General features: G+C 41.5%; 1 protein-coding gene, 1 long non-coding RNA gene and 1 pseudogene across 4 annotated transcripts in view; 2 read left to right on the top strand and 1 right to left on the bottom strand.

Annotated features, from left to right (window-relative positions):
- POC5 (POC5 centriolar protein) overlaps positions 1-2206 on the bottom strand; it is a 45261-nt gene extending 43055 nt beyond the window's left edge. For 2 of the 3 annotated variants that reach the window (XM_058729388.1, XM_058729404.1), the window contains exons 1-2: positions 2095-2202; positions 773-818 (exon numbers count right to left, since the gene is read on the bottom strand). The gene's annotated coding sequence lies outside the window, so the exon portion shown is untranslated. Of the gene's footprint in view, positions 1-772; positions 819-2094 lie in introns of all 3 variants that reach the window. The other variant, XM_058729397.1, reaches the window with a different exon arrangement.
- Positions 2207-2326: 120 nt separating this feature from the next.
- Positions 2327-24448, top strand: part of LOC131511613 (uncharacterized) — a 43493-nt gene continuing 21371 nt past the window's right edge. The window contains exons 1-3 of the long non-coding RNA XR_009261620.1: positions 2327-2407; positions 16658-16820; positions 21767-21832. This is a non-coding gene — a long non-coding RNA (uncharacterized LOC131511613). The remainder of the gene's footprint in view (positions 2408-16657; positions 16821-21766; positions 21833-24448) is intronic.
- On the top strand, positions 2415-9129 carry LOC131511607 (phosphoserine phosphatase-like; annotated as a pseudogene).

Here is a 24448-nt window from a genome sequence, read left to right as displayed (position 1 = left end):
ATTATTATAATATTTAAACAAGTGATAACATGATCAGGCTGGTCTTGGAATGTTGATGGCTTTCCAATTTCTGAGTTGGGTAATTAGATGGATAATATAGTGCCACTAACCAAGACAAGAAATGTAGGAAGGTAAGCAGGTCGGGAAGAAGGAGAGTGGGTTCAATATCAGATGAGTTGGGTGTGAGGTACCTATGAGGCACTGTAGTGAAGCTGCATGTATGCAGGATATGGCCACATCCATTATACTGCACACCAAGGATTGCCGTTCACAATGGCTACAATGAAAATGGTGCTTCCTGGAGTTAAGCAATGAGCACTGGAGGTACAGGCTAGAGACAGTTTGAGGAATCATCAGCATAATGGGAAATGCTGAAAAAGGGAGAGGGTAAGATGACTTATGAAAACAAGTGTTAGAAAGAGTTCTTACTCTGAGGTCCATACACCCAAATTATAGGCAATATCTTTAGTGTAAATACACGTGTATTTTTCTAGTAAGAGGATCCCTAGCTTCTAATATGTGTTCAGAGGGGACTATACCTCTAATAAAGTTAAAGGCCTGCTACTGTAGTGAGAAGAGGGTTAAAAGTAGAAACACTAACGTTTAAAGGGGAAGAGAAGAGCGAGCAAAAAACAGAAAAGTCAGAATGGGAGGACTATCAGGGAAAAAAGCATCATAAAAACTTGAGGAACAGAGTGTAGAGTCAGATGCCAAAGAAAGACGAAAGTTGGGGTCTCTTGAACATGGCAGTAAGGAAGTTGCTGACATTTACCTAAACAATTTCAGTGGAAGGTGCAACAGGTCTCAGTCACACTGGCCTGAAAAATAAATGAGAAATAAGGAAATTGAAGTAGACAGGGCCGACACAGAGAAAAGTACAATATTAGAATGGAAACATAGGCTAGGGCTTGTTGATGGAAACTTAGCTTTATTCGATGAGTATTACTGGCTATACACATGATAAGTAAACTAAATCTCAGCATGACTGTCTTTAGTTAAGCCAATTAGGGAGGATAAAATAAGCACACACATCCCCAGCAAGGAAGGACTGCTTCAGGGACTTCAAATCCACCACTGTGGTAACCTGGTTCATTTCTGTTTTCATTTACTTCTTCTTTTAGGCTGTATTTGCATACTGCGTAGTTAATAGGAGTGGAGGTGGGCTGGTGCTGACTATTCAAAAAACAAGTAAGCTGAAAAGTAAGGTCAGACTTCAAAAAGAGTTTCTGAATAGAGATACTGCAGCCATAAAGCAACTACTGTATTTTTGGAAAATATGCTATAAGTCTGCCATCAGCGCTGCTATGAGGCCAGCAAGGTAGAGGACAATTTCTTTGAAACCCTACCACACCAGCATTTTCTTACTGTTTCTAGGTTCAGAAACAAAGAAGAAAAATGAAGCTTGCTTTAATGGGTGGCGGATGTGAATCAGTTCACTAAATTACCAGTACTCTCTAACCCAAGATACCAGAAACCAAGAGATAAGTTCTGGGTGCTTCGTGATAGCCAAAGAAATCAAATTACCTCTTGGTAAATACCTGGCTGATAAGGAAAAAGGGGTCCGGGAATTCAAATGCAACCCCAAGAGACAGAGGAAGAGGGAATTAATGTGCGAGCTGGCAGCAGGGTGACGTCCCTGTGCTGTTCACCCATCCTAGCTGCAGGAAAGGAGAAGGGGCGCGCCAGCTCCTCCCCTCATAAGGGACTAGCAGCCTAGGGGGACAGCAGTTGTGAGTAAGCAAAGGGTAGAGGTTCTCTTCATTCACCTTCTTACCCACCCTTGTTTGAATCGAACTCTTAAAAACAAACAACAACAAAAAACACGTTAAACATGGTTACTTTCTCGTTTTAAATGATCAGAACCCACGGCGAAAGTAATCGTTATACTTCAAGTACCCCCCACTCCTGCCCTCTCTTCCCGGACGCCTTGGAAGGAAAACTTCCGTACCTCGTTGCCCCGCAGGACAGCACACAGCCCACGCCTCGGGGCGTGGTATAGGAGCCCCCGGGGCGGAAACTCGAGCTAAGACACTTTAAACCCCACTCCATTGCCTCCGCCCGGGGCGCGGAACTCGCCGGGGCGCCGCTACTCACCGTTGAGGCTCTTCACAAACCCGGACGCCTCCCTCCGCGTCTCCTCGCCGCGTCGCCGCTAAAATAACAGCTGTACCGCCGCTACCTTGGCAGCAGCCTGACAGTTTCAAACTGCACAGAAGAATAAAGGACGGCCCTGTACATTGGCCCGGAGCTTCAGCAACCTGCCATATGATTGGTCGAAGAGCCGGGGGCGGAGCTCTGGGCCGCTGCGGGGAGAAGCCGGAATTAGGTTACTTAGGGAGAGCCCGGCCCCTGATTCCGGCCCGTACCGAGGGGGCGGGGTCTTAGCGAGCCCCGCCCAGCTTGGGAAGTAAGTATTGCGCATGCTTAGTTTCCCTGTGAGGCTGCATCCTGAGGCGGTTCAGGGACCGGATTTGGTTAGAGGATGCTGAGCAGGGCTGAAGTCAGCCAGGGCGGTATGTTGCCATCTTTCGATAATGCCCGAAGTCTGTGCGTGTGGTCCTAATGCATAAGAATCATCTGCGTCCATAGTGCCCTCCAGCAGAGCCACTTGGAGGTGCTTTTTAAAAGTTCAGTTTCCTGACAACCCTCTACTTGATTCCTTCAGTGTTGGGCAGAGCCAGGGAATCTGAATTTTCAACAAAGACCACCAATGATTCTGACGGAGGGGCCAGCGGGCTTTGCTTTAAGAAACTGCTGGACTAGGTTTTACTAATGACTTCAAAGGTGTCAGACTGCAAGTCATGCCCTTCTGGTGAAATGACTGTGAACCTTAGAATAATTATACCCTGGTTCTTTCACCTATTTACTGTCCGCTTGGATAATGCTACCCACATAATAGGGTTGTAGGGAGATTAAATGAGTTAATATATCTAAAATACCTATCACATAACATCAAAAATGCTAGTCTTTTGATTTGTATTGGCAACACGTATGTTTAAAGGTGCATTAGGATCCAGGTTGCAAAGGGAGCACCCCAATTTGGAGGCCGAGTAATGAGGTCTGGGGGAGTTTTCAGATTCCTTTTGTTACTGGGAGGATGAGGTATGAAGGTTGTTTTTGTTCTTCTGTAGATAGAAATGACATAAGCTGGGTTTCATCTACCTACCTGTTGGCAGAGCCAGACTTCTACTTATACAATGAAGTAAGAAGAGCCAGCAGCTTCTTTGGCACAAGCTATGCTTGTGTCCCTCCCCCCAAACTCCCCTTTCCCATGGCTGTTATAAACAACAAATTCCTACTAATGCGTATGAATTCATACGTGGTTCAGGTATCTGTTTTTGAATTGAATTTGCCACCTAGTGACCCCATACACTGTCATTGTAACCGCTGTGCTGTCCCTTTGCCCTCCTGCCACCTGGGTCCATGTTGCTCTTCTTGGTTTTCTCTCTTTTGAGGGGTAGATTTTCACAGAAAACAATTGGGTAAGACATCTCCATTCTTCTGTGAAGCTGCAGAAAGAAAGAGGCCAAACATAATCTGGATGTTATGAATTTAAAACTTATTCTTACAAGATTCCTAGAGAAGGGGAGAGGGGAAGAGATAGAGAATAAAGCACTTGCAAACTCATGATAATGAAATTGCCATCTCTAAACCTTCATAATTACTCATTCGTAAATATTTATCTAATATTCATCATATGCAAAACATTCTGTTCATGCTAGGAATAGAGTGGTGGACAAAATAGACACAACCTGCTCTCATGGAACTTAGAGTTCAATTGGAAAAAGCAGACATCAAACAGCAACAAAAATCCCACACATGCGAATAAAAAAGTGTGGCTTATGTTTGAAGTGAGGGGAAATTAGGAAATGCCTGTCTGAGAAAGTACATCTCAGCTAAGATCTGAGTATGCACAGTAAAGAATTTATTTTATCTAATGAACACACATGTAGTGCTTACTATATTCTGGGCACTGTACTCATTAACTCATTAAATTCTCAGATTATCTCAGTGATGTAGATGCTATACAACCATCCTCACTTTACAGGTATGAAAACTGAAGCTCAGAGGGTTTATGTAGCTTGCCTAGGATCACACAGCTAATAAGAACAGAATTGGTGTTCAAATTGTAGCAGTCCTTGAGACACCTGGGTGGCTTGATCGGTTAAGTGTCTGACTCTTGACTTAGGCTCAGGTCATGATCTCACAGTGTGTGGGTTTGAGCCCCGCATCGGGTTCTGCACTGAGAGTGTGGAGCCTGCTTGGGATTATCTCTCTTTCGCTCTCTCTCTGCCCCTCCGCTACTCACGTGCATGTGTGAACACACACACTCTCAGTCTCTCTCCAAATAAATAAATAAACTTAAAAAAAAATTTAAAAATTGAAGCAGGGAGTAAGATGGGTTGAGAATGTTTAGGGATTGGGCGTTGGTGGAGGAGCAGCCAAGACTGAGAAGGATGGGCCTGAGAAGTAGGAGGAGAACTGGAGAGGCCTCAGTGAAATGCCAGGGAAGTAGAGTCTGACAATATGGAGGCCTTTCCACAGGCTCTAAATTCGGAACCTCTGCTCTAATAATCTTTCATCTTCTTTTAATCACCGCTGTTTTAGATTAGGCAGTTGTTGTATTTGGCTTGTATTGTTTCCATAGTCCTGTGTCTTCATTTCTTCTTTCTGAAGTTCCACCCTTCGCATTGCTGATAAATTATTCTTAAAATAACATTGCATTGCCTAACTTCTTCCTCAAACACCTTCCTTGGTGGTACATGGCATTCAAAGCCCTCCTAAACCCAGAAGATCTAGGCTGGATTTATTATATTTTCCTTGTACTAGGTGTACCACTTTTAGGGAAGCTGTGTTCTCTTTTCTGAGCTTAAGCCTCATCTTTTAAAAAAAAATTTAATATTTATTTATTGTTTTTTAAATTTTTTTACTGTTTATTTAATTTTGAGAGAGAGAGAGAGAGACACAGAGTGCTAGTTAGGGAGGGACAGAGAGAGAGGGAGACACAGAATCCAAAGCAGGCTCCAGATACTGGGCTGTCCTCACAGAGCCTGATGTGGGGCTTGAACCCACAAACCGTGAATCATGACCTGAGCTGAAGCAGGACATTTAACCGACTGAACCACCCAGGAGCCCCTAAGCCTCATCTTTTTAAAGTTGAGAAAATAATAGAACCTACCAAATTTAAATTTAAATCTGAACCTGAAGCTGAACCTAAATCAACCTGTCTATCTATGTTTGAAAATCTATTCCCTCCTAAAACTGGGGAGATGCCTGCCTAGTTAGATTACACGTCCCGGTCTACTTTGCAGTTAAATGAGGCAAGAGAATACGTGTGGAAGTGAAATGTACCACTCCCTGAACTGGGATTTAAGACTGTAGGTGTGTTTTTTTCCAAGCCTTCTTCTTCCCCACTGTGTTGAATGATGAAATGGAATAGAACTCCTTTGCCAGTTCTGTAACATATAAAACAAAAAACAAAAAAACAAAACCAAAAACCACAAATTGTTCCTTCCCTTTAAGTCATTGTATATTTGGGGTCAGTCTGTTGCAGCCATCACTCTAATATCACTTCAGGGTATGTACAGATGTATATATGATGTTTTTGGAAGGCAATGTGTGTGGAAGTATTTTGAAATTTTTTAAAAGCAAAGAAAATGAACATAGGGTTTGGATTCATAAGATCTGGTGCTTAAGCTTTTCCAAGAAGTAGGCATGAAGCTAACAAGGCTCTCGGTACCTGTTGGGAACAATTACTATTATTGGTGGCAAGAGTTGACAACCATGATATTTTTGCTAGTCCTGGGTTAGGAGACTGATCTGAAACCTGTTTCTTTTTCAGGTCATCCCTGACTCATCTGAAGAGCCTTCTGTCTCCTCACCCTATTACTTGTTTAGCTGGGGCTTTCAGGGAAGATTCCTCAACCTGGGAATCTTTAACAGTGATGACTTTGTCATAGAAGAGAAACCAGAAGTTAGTCCATCACTTTGATATTATGGAGGAATAAATTACATCTAGAGAGAAATAGATTTACTTTTCTTGAGTTGCAAATCTGGAGAGAGCAAGAGTGAGCAAGCGAACGAGAGAAAGAAAGGCAAGTCCAGAGGAAAGGAAAGGAATAGGGGTGCAGATGGGGAGATTTCAGAGTCAGAGCCCTTGCCAGGGCCTCTATCCGTGAAGAAGCTGCCTTGATCTCCCCAAAGGACTTGCTTCATTATGGCTCATCCCATGGCTGTTTTTCCACCAGACTGCCAGGCTCACAGATTGTCTTCCCTTCCTTTTCATCCCATCTCCTTCTCATTTCAAGTGTACCTGCCTTTGCCACAGCCCCTAAGCCTGGACTTTGTTTCTCCTGGTCACAAGGGGCTGACATAATAATTGAATCTCCACAGTGAGAGAGGCACGAGCCTCCAGAGTGCTCCTCTCCCTGTGAGGTATGAACACCAGCCTTCCGGAAACAATGTTCTGGTTTTTCTGAATCAGAAAAATGACTTGATGGTGGAATGTGAATTTCTGCAGGAAGGTGTGCACAGAACATGGCAGATTTTGGGCAAGTGGCTCAGCATGTCCTCAAATAGAACTTCTGTAGCTGGACCACAAAGTCTACGTAGAATTTCTCCACGCACTGAGAGCCAAAAACATGGACTCTTAGAACACATTTAACTGAGGCATAACAGAGGGAGAAAGACTGTCACTAAGTGAGGACACACAGTGGTGAGGAGCATCCTGGGCACTGTAGTCTACAGATATGGCACCATGCCATTGCTGTGCAGAGACAAGTATTTGCTGTGGAGTAAGAGCTTGTTCAGGATATTTTGATTCCCCAGATTCCACAGTTAGATTTGTCCTTTTATTGGCAGAAGGAGTTCATTTCCTCGCTTCATCAGCCTTCTGTTCTTCCTAATTATGAAGACTCATCATGGACCCTCTCCATTAGCATCCTCTAGCCATGTAAAAATTTCCTTACCCTTAGCATTTCTTTCTCTGGATAAAACTATCTAGGTCTAGCTGTGAGAGGCAAGATTAATTAGTTTTTCAGAGAACAACGTTACTGAGTCCCACTGATGTTTTGAGTACTATACAGATGCTGTATTTTTGGGTCTTCAGAGTGCCTGATATGGGTTTGCACATTAGGATAATTCCGCCCAGGGATAAAAACCTATGCAATTCAAGTTTAAGAAAGCACATGCAAAAACTACCAGAAGCCACCGCATTTATCAGCAGGTGTCATATGATTGTTCGGTAAAAGCTCTGTGGGTCTGTACAGGTCACGCCCCTCCAAACTCCACCAGAGCCAGCACCCCCCCACTCCCCCACCTACAGTCAGGAGGATACAATTGCAGACGCCCAGGAGATGGGGATGGCGGCCCAGGAAGGAGCAGCAGAGAGCGGGCTCTTGATCTTGCAAAACTCATGAAATCTCTCATAAAGAAGTTAGTAGTCAGAACTTCATGCTGCATTTTTATTCAGGAAAGAAGCAGGAAGAGAAGAGTGTCATTTCCTAGGAATCTGGAGAAATGAGGAAAATTTTTCCAAGGAGGGTCTCCCATTCAGAGTTGAGGAAGCTTTTCTGTTCAGCTGATGCATTATGCTTTGATGTTGATGGCACAGTCATCAGAGAAGAAGCAATTGATGAGCTCGCCAGATTCTGTGGAGGTGAGGATGCTGTGTCAGAAATGATCTGGGGAGCTGTGGGTGGGGCAGTGCCTTTCAAGGCTGACCTCACAGAGCGCTTAGCTCTGATCCAGCCCTCCAGGGAACAGGTGCAAAGGCTCATGGTAGAGCACCCCCCACACCTGACCCCTGGCATAAAGGAGCTAGTAAGTCACCCGCAAGAGTGAAATGTTCAGCTTTTCTTAATATATGGTAGCTTTAGGAGCATTGTAGACCATGTTGCTTCGAGGCTCAATATCCCATTAACCATTGTATTTGCTAATAGGCTGAAATTCTAGTTTAATGGTGAATGTGCAGGTTTTGATGAGATGCAACCAACAGCCCAATCTGGGGGGGGGGGGCGGGAAAGGAAAAGTTACTAAACTTTTAAAGGAAAAATTTCGTTTTAAGAAAATAGTCATGATTAGAGATGGAGCCACAGACATGGAAGCCTATTGTCCTGCTAATGTTTTTTATTGGATTTAGAGGAAATGTGATCAGACAACAAGTAAAAGACAACACAGAATAGTACATCACTGATTTTGTAGAGCTTTTGGGAGAACTGGGAAAATAATATCAATTTTTATATAGTTTGTAACAACTTCTGGTTAATTTACAGTTATTTTAATTAGTTTACAGTTACTTTACAGTTAGCTCTACAGTTTAGGGGCCCCTGGGTGGCTCAGTTGGTTAAGCATCCAACTTTGGCTCGGGTCATGATCTCGCATTTCCTGAGTTTGAGCCCTGCATCCGGCTCTGTGCTGACAGCTCAGAGCCTGGAGCCTGCTTCGGATTCTGTGTCTCCCTTTCTCTCTGCTCTTCCCCCACTCACACACTCACACACACACTCTCTCTCTCTCTCAAAAATAAATAAACATTAAAAAAATATTTTTTAAAAGTTATACAGTTTAGGGGCACCTGGGTGCTTAGTTGGTTAGGTGTCTGACTCGATTTCAGCTGAGGTCATGATCTCACGGTCTGTGAGATTGAGCCCCGCATTGGGCTCTGCACTGTCAGCACAGAGCCTGCTTTGGATTCTCTCTCTCCTTCTCGTTCTACCCTGCCCCTGCTCATGCTCTCTCTCAAAATAAGTAAACTTAAAAAAAAAAAAGTTATACAGTTTGATACTGTTTGCTTACAATTGCCTATTACAACCTAATGTATACATTTGGTGCTGATTATCTGTACTTCCGACTAAACTACGGAAAATTACTTTTTTTTAGCTATAGTTCTAACATTATTATGAACATTAATTACGTGGAGAATTTTATAATGTGAATTCTTTATGTACTTTCCTAGCTATATTTTATTTGAAGCCTTTTAAAGATAGATAGTAAATTAAACACCTTCACTATTGGAAATATAGGTTAGAAAGCTTTTGGTGAATATTATTTTTCCCTTTGGTAGGTAAAATAAAAGTTTATCCATGTATCAGAGAGAAAAAGAACTTACGCATTTCTAAATTATTGCTCTCCCCTCCCACCATTCCTTCTTTCCTTTCTTTTTTTCTTCCCTCTTTTTTTAGTGGAGGGAAGGCCAGAGAAGCTAAATCCATCATTTGAAAGCAGATGTGGAATGTTGTGGTAGAACTTGTTTCTTCTCCTTGGTAGCATTATTTGTTTAGATTTTTTTTCTGTTCCAGTTTGTGTATGAGGAGTCATGCCGACCAATCCGCCTCCCATCTATGAACACGTTCCAAAGTTCAGTTGTAAATGTATTGTGGAAATGCATTTTTCTACAGAAAAATGAAAATGTTGTAACCCCAAGGTCAGCTCAGTTGTGATTCTATACTGGGGTTGAAATAAAAGCAATAAAAATAAAGTAGAAAATAATACTGTTGCAACATTAGTGGGTTTGGTAAAGAGGAGAAATAACAGTGAATAGAAAAAATTTATTGTGTGTTTATATCTTGATTGCTGATGAAAAAGAAAAAGGGTAACATGCTTATGGGAGGAGAGTTATGCTGTGCGCACAGAGGAGGTAGTCAAAGTGTACTGAATGCCCGGGGAAGTGATGGGGTGATGGCAGGAGATGAGTAGATACGCAAGGTTAGTGTGAAACACATCTCTGTTTACTATTCTAAGATATCAGCCCCTTGGGAGCTTCTGTGCCTGCCGATCTCACACAAGTTTCCCCTGTGAGTTGAAATGTTGGTCTCACTTTATGTCTGTGTCTTAATGGAGCTCTCATTTCCAAATCAGTTGGAAGATAGATAAAAGGAGATTGGGATGCGCAGATCATAGCCTCCATCGTGTTGCTTACTACTTGGGGTCTAACTTCAGTCAAATATTAATCCCCATTATATACCGCCTCATCCAATCCTTCAGTCTTCTGGGCCCCCTAGCCTGCATCAAAATCAACCTGAATGGTTTACTGAAACACAGGTTTCTGGGCTCCACCCTTAAGGTTTCTGATTAAGGACACTTGGGGTGGGGCCCAAGAATTTACATTGCAAGCAAGTTCCCAGGTGATATTGATGCTCTGGTCCTGGGGCCACACTTCACCCTGTGTCAATCCGGGTCCTCCTCCTGATTGTGAGCAGTGACTCTGGCTCTAAGCTTTAGCCTTCTCTACCCTGTCACAATCAGACATCTCTAGGGCTCTTCCCAGGACACTCCAAGTTCCTATCTGGTGCTCTGGAGATTGAAGTCCATTTTCTTCCTAAGCCCCAAAGATACTTTTCAAGACTAAAGACTATGAAAACTCGTTCTGACAGCTGTCCACCTTGGAGACCTCTGGGGTTCTAGGGCTTGGCAGTCTCCTTCTCTCTTCACCCAATTTCCCTCTGTTCTTTTCAGTTGCCTGCAACATAATTCCCCCCCCCCACCCCCCTGCCCCGCAGATCCACTCCCTGAAGCTCAGCTTTTCCCCTCCTCCTCTGAGTAGCACCAGGTCCTCATTCATCGTCTTTGCCGTGGGTGTCTGATCCTGAAAGCCATTTTGTGTTGCATCCAATAGCTTTTAGCAGAATTCTGTTCCCCACCTCAAAACTCAAAGTGGCTTCCTGGGATCCATTCCCAAAGCTTTGGCCGCCTGATCTGTGAGTTTGGATTCTTCCCAGGTACTAACTCAGATGTTGACCTTTCTCCTAGGGAAACATAGTTTGCTATTAGTTGTTACAAAATTCTAGATAATTAAGCCATGGGACCGGGGCTACATTCATAATAAAATCTGGTTTGATAATACACAGGAAATTGTGATGATTTTTCAGAATTGCAGTTTCAAGCCCACAGTAGCCTTGGAATAAAGCCAAAGTCTCTATAACATTTCTTTTGTTTGGTCCCTACCAACAACCTGTCTTACAACAAAGACTTCCTCTTGGTTGGTTTTAGAAATCATTGTGAGAGGCCAGCTCACACACAATCGCAAAGAGGATCTTCTCAGGTACCATGATGTGCTTGCCATTTTCTTCCTCTATCACCCAGGAATGTCTTCCTTCCCCAAGTCACCTGCTGCTGGGACCTCAAATACCCCCAGAGACTTCGTTGGTGCCTGCCTAAGGTGCCTTCATCTCCCACAGCCACCAAAGGTGGCTCTGCTCTCTCAGTCATCTGCCAGAGGCACTATAGCTGGCCATCCTGCTCTGTCAAGTATGCTTAATGTTTCTACTGACACAGGCACCTGTTGTTGGCAAGGTTGCTAATGTTCTGTCCTGTTGATACAGACCCTGATAGTGGTCCTGATCTGATCAAGACTTCATGGCACCAGTAGGTTCTTTTCTAGTGTGGGAAGGATCCTTTTGCCTTTATTGTATGTGTTTTTTCTTCGGTTCCAAAGTAGTGCTCCTGGTGTTACCAGTGACTAGAGACAATCTAGTGATAGAGCCTTTGGCAAAGATGGCCAGCTGTTTACCAGAATTCTAAAATGTAGTATTAGTACCAAGAAGTATCTGCCCAAGCAGTTAAAAAAATTTCTGAGCCCACCCTCCCTCCCCCCACCTGCACCCTTTGCATTCAGTGGATTTATGGGACTAGTTCACTACAATTTCACATTCACAATTTCACAGAGTTGATATGTATCATTTCCAGACCAAGGAGTTTAAGAAGTAGAAGTACCTAGGGGCGCCTGGGTGGCTCGGTTGGTTGGGCGACCGACTTCAGCTCAGGTCATGATTTCGCAGTTTGTGAGTTCGAGCCCTGCATCAGGCTCTGTGCTGACAGCTCAGATCCTGGAGCCTTCTTCAGATTCTGTGTCTCCCTCTCTCTACCCCTTCCCTGCTCACACTCTGTGTCTCTCTCTCAATAATAAATGAACTTAAAAAAAAAAAAAAGGAAGTAGATGTACCTCCTTTTTCCTTTCTTTTCCCTTCAGCTGGCTCTAAGACCTCAGGGAACATCCACATATAGGATGGAAGGAACCAGGACAACGTGGACTGTTTGTTCTATAAGCAAAACAATAACATTTTCTGCTCACTTAAAAATAATTCAACTCTTAAGTATAATCTACCACACTAAAAAAAATACATCTACTATTCTTAGTTACTAAAAGTTTGAGGTTTATTTGTACAGCATCTTAACGTTACCCTAATTAATTCACATCTTTTTAAATTTGTTCTCATTTAGGGTTCCTTGTCCTGGAACCTTGTTTCAGGTCACACACAGAGTGCAGTAGAAGCAACACTCAAAATCCCTTTTCTCTTTTCACACTGGCCCTTTGTTGTTGGCAAGTCTTTCTGTACCTGGACTCCCTTAATACTCCTTTATTTTATTTTTTTTTAATTTACATCCAAATTAGTTAGCATATGGTGCAACAATGATTTCAGTAGATTCCTTAGTGCCCCTTACCCATTTAGACCATCCTCCCTCCCACAACCCCTCAGTAACCCTCAGTTTGTTCTCCATATTTAAGAGTCTCTTATGGAGCCAAAGCATAAGAGACTGTTAAAAACTGAGAACAAACTGAGGGTTGATGGGGGGTGGGAGGGAGGGGAGGGTGGGTGATGGGTATTGAGGAGGGCACCTTTTGGGATGAGCACTGGGTGTTGTATGGAAACCAATTTGACAATAAACTTCATATATTGAAAAAAAAAAAAGAGTCTCTTGTGTTTTGTCCCCCTCCCTGTTTTTTTATTATTTTTGTTTCCTTTCCCTTGTGTTCATCTGTTCTGTGTCTTAAAGTCCTCATATGAGTGAAGTCATATGATATTTGTCTTTCTCTGACTAATTTAGCTTAGCATAATACCCTCCAGTTCCATCCACATAGTTGCAAATGCCAACATCTCATTCTTTTTGCCTGCCGAGTAATACTCCATCGATATATCGCATCTTCTTTATCCATTCATCTGCTGATGGACATTTGGGCTCCTTCCATACTTTGGCTGTTGTTGATAGTGCTTCTATAAACATGGGGGTGCATGTGCCCCTTCGAAACAGCATACCTGTATCCCTTGGATAAATACCTAATAGTGCAATTGCTGGGTCATAGGGTAGTTCTATTTTTAATTTTTTCAGGAACCTCTGTACTGTTTTCTAGAGTGACTGCACCAGCTTGCATTCCCACCAACAATGCAAAAGGGATCCTCTTTCTCTGCATCCTTGCCAACATCTGTTGTTGCCTGAGTTGTTAATGTTAGCCATTCTGACAGGTGTGAGGTGATACCTCATTGTGGTTTTGATTTGTATTTCCCTGATGATGAGTGATATTGAGCATTTTTTCATGTGTCGGTTGGCCATCTGGATGTCTTCTTTGGAGAAGCGTCTATTCATGTCTTTTGCCCATTTCTTCACTGGATTATTTGTTTTTTGGTTGTTGAGTTTGAGAATTTCTTTATAGATTTTGGATACTAACCCTTCATCTGATAGGTTGTTTGCAAATATCTTCTCCCATTCTGTCGGTTGCTTTTTAGTTTTGCTGATTGCTTCCTTTGCTATGCATAAGCTTTTTATTTCGATGAGGTCCCAATAGTTCATTTTTGCTTTTGTTTCCCTTGCGTCTGGAGATGTATTGAGTAAGAAGTTGCTGGGGCCAAGGTCAAAGAGGTTTTTGCCTGCTTTCTGCTCGAGGATTTTGATGGCTTCCTGTCTTACATTTAGGTCTTTCATCCATTTTGAGTTTATTTTTGTGTATGGTGTAAGAAAGTGGTCCAGGTTCATTCTTCTGCATGTCGCTGTCCAGTTTTCCCAGCACCACTTGCTGAAGAGACTGTCTTTATTCCATTGGATACTCTTTCCTGCTTTGTCAAAGATTAGTTGGCCATAAGTTTGTGGGTCCATTTCTGGGTTCTCTATTCTGTTCCATTGATCTGAGTGTCTGTTTTTGTGCCATCCTTAATACTCCTTTAAAGACCTTTCTAGTGGGGCACCTGGATGGCTCAGTCAGTCAAGTGTCCAACTCTTGGTTTCAGCTTAGGTCATGATGTCATGGCTCATGAATTCAAGCCCCATGTCAGGCTCTATGCTGACAGCATGCTTGGGATTCTCTCCCTTTCTGTCTGACCCCTGCATCCGCCCCCTTTCCCCCACTTGTACACACTCTCTCTTTCTCTCAAAATAAATAAATAAATAAATAAACCTAAAAAAAAAAGACCTTTTTAGAAACAGAGTCTCATTATTATAGAGTAGTGGTTAAGTTCACAGACCCCCAAAGACAGGTTTCCTGAGTTTTAACCTCACCTCTGCCCCTCATGAGCTATGGAAGGTTGGGCAAGTTACTTAGCCTCTGTGTGTATCAATTGTCTTAACTGCAAAATGGGACAATAATATTACTTCCCTCCAGAAGTTCCTGTGAGGATTCAATGAGTCATAAGATGTAGATAGAGTACACATCTACACTGCCTAAAGTACACATCACTGTTACACTGTTGATAGTGTACCTCACAGCCCGTCTAGTCACAGATGGGTGAATCTTGGGTAAACAATTTAAATTTGAGCTGAGCTTCTTCCTACAAAATAGTAAAATGCCATATTAATAACAGAAGTGATTTGCAGTCTGGGAGAAAGGGCATATCCTTACATTTTGAGGAGCTCACCTCCAAAAGTACTTGAGTACTTGAGTACAAAAGTACTTGATGATCAAGCAACATCCTAGGCCATTTCACGTATATTTTGCTATTAGTTATTATGGAAATCTACATAATTAAATCAGGAGACCAGAAATACATTCACAATAAATTCTACCTGGGTAATATATGGGAAATTTTGATATAATATTAACCATTATTATAAATACAATACTGTATTATATATTTACCTCCATAGTGTTAGAGTTATCTTTTAGAATTTTAGAGTTTTTATTAAAAAGAAAAAGGCAAATATATAAAACTGGGTCAACTAAAAGTTAGTTATATTCTAGAAACACCAGAAGGGAATGACTTTACAAAGGGAGATTTTGAGTGTCATCTTTACCCACTAAGATATAGAAGATACATAATCCTGATACTATGTGAAGCAAGCTCTATCGTATACCTTGTAAAATATATATCGATTCTGTTAATATAAAATGAAAGGTCCTTTTTAAAGTTATGGGTTGATACAATTTTATATTTAAAAAGAATGTTGTGTTGGTTATCATTCAACTTACATGGATCATTATATTCCCAAGATGAGTGGGCATATATTTGAAACCATTTTAATAAAAATTTAAAAGGCATTGGTTTATTTTTTTTTTTTTTAATTTTTTTTTCAACGTTTTTTATTTATTTTTGGGACAGAGAGAGACAGAGCATGAACGGGGAAGGGGTAGAGAGAGAGGGAGACACAGAATCGGAAACAGGCTCCAGGCTCCGAGGCATCAGCCCAGAGCCTGACGCGGGGCTCGAACTCACGGACCGCGAGATCGTGACCTGGCTGAAGTCGGACGCTTAACCGACTGCGCCACCCAGGCGCCCCAAGCATTGGTTTATTTTTATTACATTGTACACTCAGCAAATGTATGTAAACACCCAGAATTCTAAGAAAAACATATGCCAAAACATGCTCTTTTGTAAAATCTAAATTTAAAATAAGCTCACAAAATACCATGATAACCCTCCATTGCCTACAATTCAAATAATTGAAATTACAATTGAAGATGTTGACAGTCACATACATAGCATAAGAGCACTAAGTTTACCATGAGAATCAATGAGAGGATGTAGTTGATTTGCTGAATTCTAAGAATCAAGTCACATAGATTATTCACGTTTCTTTAAAAAGAGCTTTAAAAGTGAACAGATGTTAATTCACTTATGGCCAGTGAATATATAATATATATTAATATAATATGAACATGATAATATAAATATGTAGTCTAAATTATTTTAAATTATGAATAATCCTACCTTAATAAAATTATGGAAAATCTGTATGGGAGTGTTTTGTTGCTGTTGTTGTTGTTGTTGTTGTTGTTGTTGTTGTTGTTTTTGAGACAAAAGGGATTTGAAGAAACTTAATGGAACCATTGCTCTCTGACACTATCATTTAGAAATTATTTTTCAAGGAAAATAAATTTAATTGTATTGCTAATTAAGTATCTTTTACCCTTCTAATAATAAAATTCTACTCATAGGTGACTGTGGAAACTGTAAACTTTCTCTTGTAAATTTGCTGATGAAAAATAATAAGATAAAAATAAAGTAAGACTCTTTTTGAAATTAGAGTCTTTAATTTATTATTTTATTCTTTTTGGCATGTATTTTTCCCCTTCCTCCTCAGTTCCCCACTGCTGCCCATAAAATCCCAAATCTTATTCAAGGCCTATCTCAAATAGTCTTCCTCCTAAGAAGCCTGGTTTTGTTTTTTGTTTTAATATTATTTCTTGTGATCTCTTCTCACCTCATACACTGTATATGCTTAACTCACATTGTATTGTGCTATGTGTATGCTGCATATGGCTAGGTCCTCTGGGACAGGGATTGTGCCTTTTTCCTTTCAGTGTCACCTGTGGGACCAAGCACAGACCTATATGCAGCGGGCCCTAAATAAACATTTGCTGAATTAAAAATGTTAAGTATTTCTGGTTTTCCCAGTCCTTTATACAATAATTTGTGTCTGCTGATGATCCAAACCTCTTTGCTCACTTTCGAAGGCCTGCAAAATCCCTCCAGAACAAAGCTCAGCCTGCGGCATGACTCAGCAATACAGGGTCTGCGTGCATTCCCAGCTCTGGTAGCTTCTACAGAATGGAAGGAAGTTTGTTTCAGCCACACCAGGGGGCAGTGTGACACACGTCTGCATGGCCATCAAGGCAGGTAAGCGAGGAAAAACAACGCAGTGATTCTGCAAAGAAAACATTTGGAAAATAGCACAAAAAGGATAAATGAACTTAATTTTCTGTAGCTTAATCAGACATCCCAAGACTGGAATGATTTATATTACTGCTGCTAACAGGGAAAAGTAAAAAATAGTTTTATTATTTCTGCTGTCAACACGAACACAGAAAGAGATACGTATTTGGGCAGACAAGAGTTGATCTTTGCATTTATTTTATTTTATTTTATTTTAATTTTTAAAAAAAAATTTTTTTTTCAACGTTTTTTATTTTATTTTTGGGACAGAGAGAGACAGAGCATGAACGGGGGAGGGGCAGAGAGAGAGGGAGACACAGAATCGGAAACAGGCTCCAGCCTCCGAGCCATCAGCCCAGAGCCTGACGCGGGGCTCGAACTCACGGACCGCGAGATCGTGACCTGGCTGAAGTCGGACGCTTAACTGACTGCGCCAGCCAGGCGCCCCGATCTTTGCATTTATATAAAGGACTAGAAGTGATCATATTAAAAATTTTTTTTCAGTTTTTTAATTTATTTTGAGAGAGAGAGAGAGAGAGAGAGAGGGAGAGAGAGAGAGAGAGAGAGAGAGAGAGAGAGAGAGAGACAAAGAGAGTGAGTGGGGGGGAGGGACAGAGAGAAAGAGAGAGAATCCCCCGAGCAGGCTCCCCACTGTCAGTGAAGAGCATGACTCGGGACTCAAACTCACAAACTGTGAGATCATGACCTGAGCTGAGACCAAGAGTCAGACACTTAACAGACTGAGCCAGCCAGGCACCCCTAGTAGTGATCATGTTAAAGTTCATGTTGTTACACTCTTTTGTAAAGATGAGACTAGCTACAAAAGTCACAATTATTATTTGGAATTCAAATGGTCAGAACATCTTACCTATCAATTAAGAGGTTAATCTGATTCTCAATGTACAGTATTTTGGGAGTTACAAAATGGTTGAATTTGGGAGCAAGTGAATGATTTGTGCAATTTCATTTCCATGCATATAAATATCATTATTGCCTCAAAGTTGGGATTTCAGTGAAGTCCCACTGAATTTGACATATGGTGAAACAAGGGACACTTGCATTATTCTGGTATCAGTACCATACTCCTCTACGAAGTAGCACACTGTGTGGTGCTTGTATCATCACGTCCACATTTCAGTTGCTGAGTACTTATTGGAACTGTAAGATAGGGAAAGCACTTACTAATAGAAATCTATCCTTTAGGGCTTTTCGTGGACATTTGTCATTGTGGGCACTTCTGATTGCCCAGCACCCTTTGAACACTCTTCCAGTGTTTGCAAAACATCCTGTCTTATGAGTCCCCCCCCCCCCCCAGGTTGAAGCTGAAAACTGGCTTTCCCAGATTCCCTTGCAGCAAGGGTACAGGTGTGAGGCCTGGATTCCATCAATCAGATGCACTTGCATGTGACTTTGATTGGGAAGTGAGCAAGGGGAGAAAGGAGGCGTGCAGATTTTGTTATTTGGCAAGCACAGCGACAAACGTGTTGGGCTCTTTAGGGGCGTTGCTGCCAGAGTTTCTGGCATCCACTCCTGAGCATCACACAGCATGAGCTGGGCGGCGTCCATGCAAGCGACGGTGGAGGGGCCAACCAGTGACAGCAGGGGTGTTTGAGCTATAGTGGCTCCTGCAGAGCATTGGACGTTGTTCCTGCTGCTCAACATCCAAGCCTGGTCTCAAGCCCTCTCAGCTTCTGTGAACTACTTATTAGCCTTTAATTAATTCTTTTTCCACTTAAGCCAGCCAAGGTAGATTTTGTTGTTTGCCACTAAAACTCTGATAGAAACAAGGAATGGGAGGACATACTCCTTGTTTTTTAGACATACATTTTGGGATAACTTGTACAGATTGTATCGTGTTATGAATCTAGGGATTTTTTTTTAAATGAAAACAAGAAAGGAAGAAAGAATACAATATAATACTAGTAATCTGGACCTGATTAAAGAGCCAATAAATGAGTTAAAGCAACTGCAAATGAATAAAAATAAAGTCATTTTAATATTTATATCTATAAGTGGCATGCTTTCTATAAATAAGGGAGAGTAATTTTAATGTTCAAAACTAGGAATTTGAATTTCATACCAGAAAACAAGTTTGATATCAAAGAGTCATTTAGCAAAGTCTTTAGAAAAGCTGAATAGAAAACTGTTGTTTTTGTCTCGTTAGAACCCTGTTTCCCTTCTAGTTACAGAATCTCTCTTTATTCTTGGGAACCCTTGAGAGGATAAGAAATAATTATTGACAAGAGTGGAGCAGCAGGTTATAACATGATAAAATTTTTACAACTTATCCCCAAATTTATGAACCAGGAACCAGGCTCTTACCAGATACCGAATCTGCCAGCACCTTGATCTTGGACTTCCAGCCTCCAGACGTGTGAAAAATAAATGTTTACTGTTGAAGTCACCAGTCTATTGTGTTTTTGTTATAGTAGCCCTAATGGACTAAACATTCCCCCAGCCCTCACCTCACCTCAATGAAACACATGTCTGATTTTTTTTAAATCATTGGAGATGAATTTTGACTTATTTTTGAAGGTCAAGTAAGTGGAATCATAGAATATGCACCTTCTCCCTGGCCACTCTTACCCAGTGTAATATTTGTGAAATTCATCCATGTTATTGTGATTGTCAGTATAACTTGCTCCTTTTTATTGCTAAGTGCTGTTCCATCATATAAATGTCCAATGATGTGTTTATTCAACCGTTGGTAGACATTTGGGCTGTTTCCAGTTGGGGCTGTTATTGACATTCCTATATGCATTTTTATGGGCATATATTTTCATTCTCTTTGGTAAATACCTAAGACTGTATTTGCTGCTGTGCATTAACTGTTTTTACATATTGTTGGATTTAATTTGCTGACTTTTTTTAGGGCTTTTGTCTCTGTATTCATAAGGCCAAGGGAAGTTACAGCAACTACCTTTCAAAGAGGTAAACATTTGGTCCTTTTCTGGATGGTTGAGGCAAAACTAACCCTTTAGCTCCTTACCTGTGTTGAAGCCATCATAGCAACAGTCCCTTAATCCTAAGCAATGGTCATTGGAACCAGAATACATACAAACCAGATGGAATCATCCACCACCATGGGAAGAAAGGCATAAAAAATGCATAATAGGGCCATAGCAATGAAAGTAATGTGGAAATTCAGAGGCCACAAGTCTCCAACTTCATAACTAAGTAAACTTGCTCTATATTCTTCCCAATCTCTGTTTTTGAGGGACATATATGTACCCTATGTGCCTATACATTCTTAGGCAACTAATCCATAAATTGATGATCTTCTGATGGAAAGACCATCAGAGATTCCCTAGAGAGAAACTGTACATTTTTGGGAGGCCATTGGTATAATTTGACCTGTCATCATGAGGCAGATCGTTTTCAGCTGTGGCAGTCTAGCCAGTGTACCCCTGCATCTGAAGGTGGGCTCAGAGAAGGTACAGTCACTCTGAATCCATGGACTTACAGATATTGACTCTGGTTCAAATGTCCTCTTTCTTTCTTGTTTTTTAAAAAAGTTTTAAATGTTTATTTTTGAGAGAGAGAGAGAGTGCAAGCAGGGGAGAGGCAGAGAGAGAGAGGGGGACACAGAATCTGAAGCAGGCCCCAGGCTCTGAGATGTCAGCACAAAGTCTGATGTGGGGCTCGAACCCACAAACTGCAATATCATGACCTGAGCTGAAGTCGGTCACTTAACCAACTGAGCCACCCAGGCGCCCCATTCAATGTCCTCTTTCATAAGTGTGAAGTGGCTTGTGAGTGTTACTGCTTTGGTATCTGTCAGGTTCCCCAAAAGTAAAGGTTACTCATTCCATAGTAAATAATTTTATTTGCAAGTAAAGATTTATAGTGAATTCACTGCAACTTCTCTTTCCTGCATACTTCTTAAACACCTGACTGAATCTTTGGCATGTACTGAAGGCAATCAGTAGATTTTTAAGAAAGCAATCAATATTCCAGAATGTCTCGTCACAAAATTAGAAATTATGTAAAGATAATTGAGGTAAAACACAAAGAACACATTGTTCTCTTGACTCATATTGGTTCCTCCCTGACAATGAATTTTTATGAGCTGCTTGGACTATTAAAGAAAATCGCTATTTTAAAGTCTGTGATTATTTGTGACAGGAGTACAACACTTGTAAGCTTTTGTTTGTATATTTGTATTTATACTGAATATCTATGACCAACTGTGAGTAAAATACCTTCTGTTTTTAAATTGCTCATTTGTATAGTGCTTGCCACACATCACTTGAATGAATACTTATTAGATGTGAAACTCAAGTGCTTTATGACTTAGCTTTAAAATATTTAATTAAGAAATGAAGGGGGAAGCATCTAGGAGCACAATATAAATAGCTTATATGACTTTGTGGGGAATTATCTTTTAGAGTAATTTTTCTGAACACCTAAAACTTATACCTTCAAGAGCTGTCTTTTTTCTTTTAACCAATTAAATAATATTCTTTCAAAATGCATGGCTTGATTTCCTCCCATCTTAAGCAGAACAAATATAATGTAGTCTACCCCTTCTACAGATGATAGTTATGCATGTTAGTTCACTATGGGGTGTTGTCCTTGAGGTTTATTTAAGTGCTTAGACCAAAGGAGGGGATCAGAAACTAAAGCAGCACAGCAGTCTAGGGCCATATAGTAAATGATGGGGCCATCTGTTAAATGTGCCTCCTCTCTCTTCCTGTTCCCCTCCCCCATATCCATTGGCTTCCAATCTATTCATTGAAACTCAGGAAGATTGAGAGAACCAGATCACCTTGGTTATTCTTTCACGAACTTTATTTTATATTCTTTTACACTGTTGTTTTAGAGGGGACCCAAGGGTGACTCTCAGTGCTTTCATGCAGGTGTCAAGTGCATATGTTCATAGGCCTTTTCCTCTCATTTTCACGCCACAGGCCTTCCTGTTTAGTGAAGTTAGCCAAAGAGTGAGTGCTGGAGACGTGACACATGACTGGACTAAGGTTTGTGCACTTTACAAGCTTTCAGTTACAAGCTTCTGGGGATCTAATATGTTCTGGGGATCTAATGCACAGCATGGTGACTATAGTTAATACTACTGTTTTATATATTTGAAATTTGCTACAAGAGTCGATCTGCCCCCCCCCCCCCCACACACGGTAACTATGTGAGGTGATGGATATATAACCATTTTGATTGTGGTAATCATTACACAATGTATACATATATTAAATCAGCACGTTGAACACATCAAATATATACAATTCTTCTTTGTCAATTATATCTCAGTAGAGCTGCTGGGAGTGCGGAAAGTCCTGTGTACTTTATTTATTTTAAAAAAATGTTTTTAAATGTTTAAGAGACAGAGAGATAGAGAACAAGTGGGGGAGGGCCAGAGAGAGGGAGACGCAGAATCTGAAGCAGGCTCCAGGCTGTGAGCTGTCAGCACAGAGCCTGATTAGGGGCTCCAAGTCACGAACCATGAGATACGCCCTGAGCCCAAGTTGGACGCTTAACCCAAGTGCCATCCAAGTCCTGTGTACTTTTAAAGTGTAAGAAAAGCATGGATGGCCCACCCAGACATAGCTTTTTAAATTTTTTTCTGTTTGTGTCTTTCCTTAGAAGCAGGTCTTGGGACACAGATTCAAGTAAGAGTAGTTCATTTGACGGGTGAAGGAAACACGGGTGGTAGGGGTTTGAGAGAAGGCAGTGAAGGCAGCACAAAGAGTGTATGATACAGCCAGGTACCCCTGTGGGCAACTGGAGTTTCACGGACTGTGCACTGGGCAGACAGCAGAGGGCGCGCTGCGCAGTCACTGAGCCCACCCTCCGCATCCAGCCAGTCCACAAAGGGTGTTCACGTGTCGTCGTTCTGCATGTGTCCGTGCCCAGCGCAGCAGGCATGGGCAGGGATGTGTCTGACACCAAAGAGGGCCCTCAGGTGAAGAGATACAGGTTCGGTTGAGATGGACGTGAGGCATGGTAAAAGATAAACTGACACACACTGGACAGTTTAAGAGTTCATTTGAGCATAAATCAATAGGAATTGGGCAGTGCCAATCCACAAGTAGTCAGGAGCCGGGGAGAGATTTTTATAGAGAAAAGGCGGGAGCAAGGTAAGGAAACTGTTTATGGGCTATAGCTTCAAGCCCAGTTGGCTGTTTGTGATTGGTTGTCCTTAGGTTTCCATTTTGTCACCTTCGGGCATTTACAGACTTAGATTTAGCTTTGCTTAGGAAGGCCACCACAGCATTGAAGCCACCTCAATCTCATGGCCCCCTTGTTTAATTAATTTAACAGGCTGCTTGCCCTAAAGTGACCATGGAGGGGGCTGGGGGGCTACAGGTGTGGCATCAGTAGTGTCCACTGTAGCTGGAGACGTTGACATGAGAATGACCCCCATGATTTGTAGACTTGCATTTTGAGAACAAATTAGCAACCTAAATAAAGAGGTAAACTAAGGGAATATCAAATGACCAGAAACTGAGCAATTTGAGAAGCACACACTTGTAGCAAGCTACAGGTGAGTCCCTTGAGGATTCGCAGGGGCAAGGTGTGCGCGGAAGGAGGAGTCTGGCCAGTAAGCTCACTAGCCTGAAGACAGGGAGATTCTTGATGGATATTCATTGCTTGTGAGATACATTTCAGTCTTGTATAAATTAGGCATTTATGGGAAATCAGTCTCTCTGTTCTTCAAGTTTCATTTTTCCAAAGACACATACATGAGAGTCTCTGTTTCACTTCCTGTGGTTCCATCTTAGATTGAAGTCCTTTCACAAAACTAAAAGATAGTTGTGAGTTTCCTTTAACCATACTAGTATCTGGAGACATTGATCTATAATGTTTCTGGAAGAAAAACTCAATTCCTATTAAGTAGGTCCACACTGCCTGTCTTTTCTGCTTGATTTCCTGAATAAGTTACCCAGCAAATTGTCTAACTCAGCCCCCTACTTTTATAATTATCTAACTACTGCCAATTTGAATTTCTTCTGTCTTGAACAGTCAGCTGTAGTGAGATGACTGAGAGGTGATTGATTTTCTAGTGTCAGTTTACTCCACTTCCTCAAATCAGACAGTTTTTAAAATTACAGAGTAATGATTCTGGAAAATATTATGTCAAGCACTGCTTATTTATGAAAACTTTATACTGTCTTTGTAAGATGCTCAGCTGTGGGAGCAGTGAGTACAAATAAATAGGGATTCTGTATGTTGTAGCAGAGAGCTCTTTTTATTGGCCAGTATCATTTTTGTGTGTGGATCCATTTCTCTCCACCTCCATTTGGCCCTGGGGGTGTGTCTGTAATGGGGTCTCACACATCCACATACCCTTACAGGGTTGGCATATGTGTTGATGTTATGTGTCTACTTGACTGAGCCAAGAGGTGCGCAGATTAAACACTACTTCTAGGTATGTCTCTGAGGGTATTTCTGGATGAGAAATCAACTCCCATGGTTCTTAGGTCTGTGAGCTGAGGCTAGAACAACACCAACAGCTTTCTTGGGTGTCCATCTTGTAGACAGTAAGTCATGGGACTTCTCAGCCTCTGTAGACATGTGAAGTAATTCCTCAAAGTGAATCTCCACATATATATTACATAATATATATCATATTCTAGTGG

Source organism: Neofelis nebulosa, chromosome 1 (assembly GCF_028018385.1).
Source record: "Neofelis nebulosa isolate mNeoNeb1 chromosome 1, mNeoNeb1.pri, whole genome shotgun sequence".
NCBI lineage: Eukaryota > Metazoa > Chordata > Mammalia > Carnivora > Felidae > Neofelis > Neofelis nebulosa.
The sequence above is the reverse complement of the archived record's forward strand: the minus strand, read 5'-3'. Positions and strand labels throughout refer to the sequence as shown.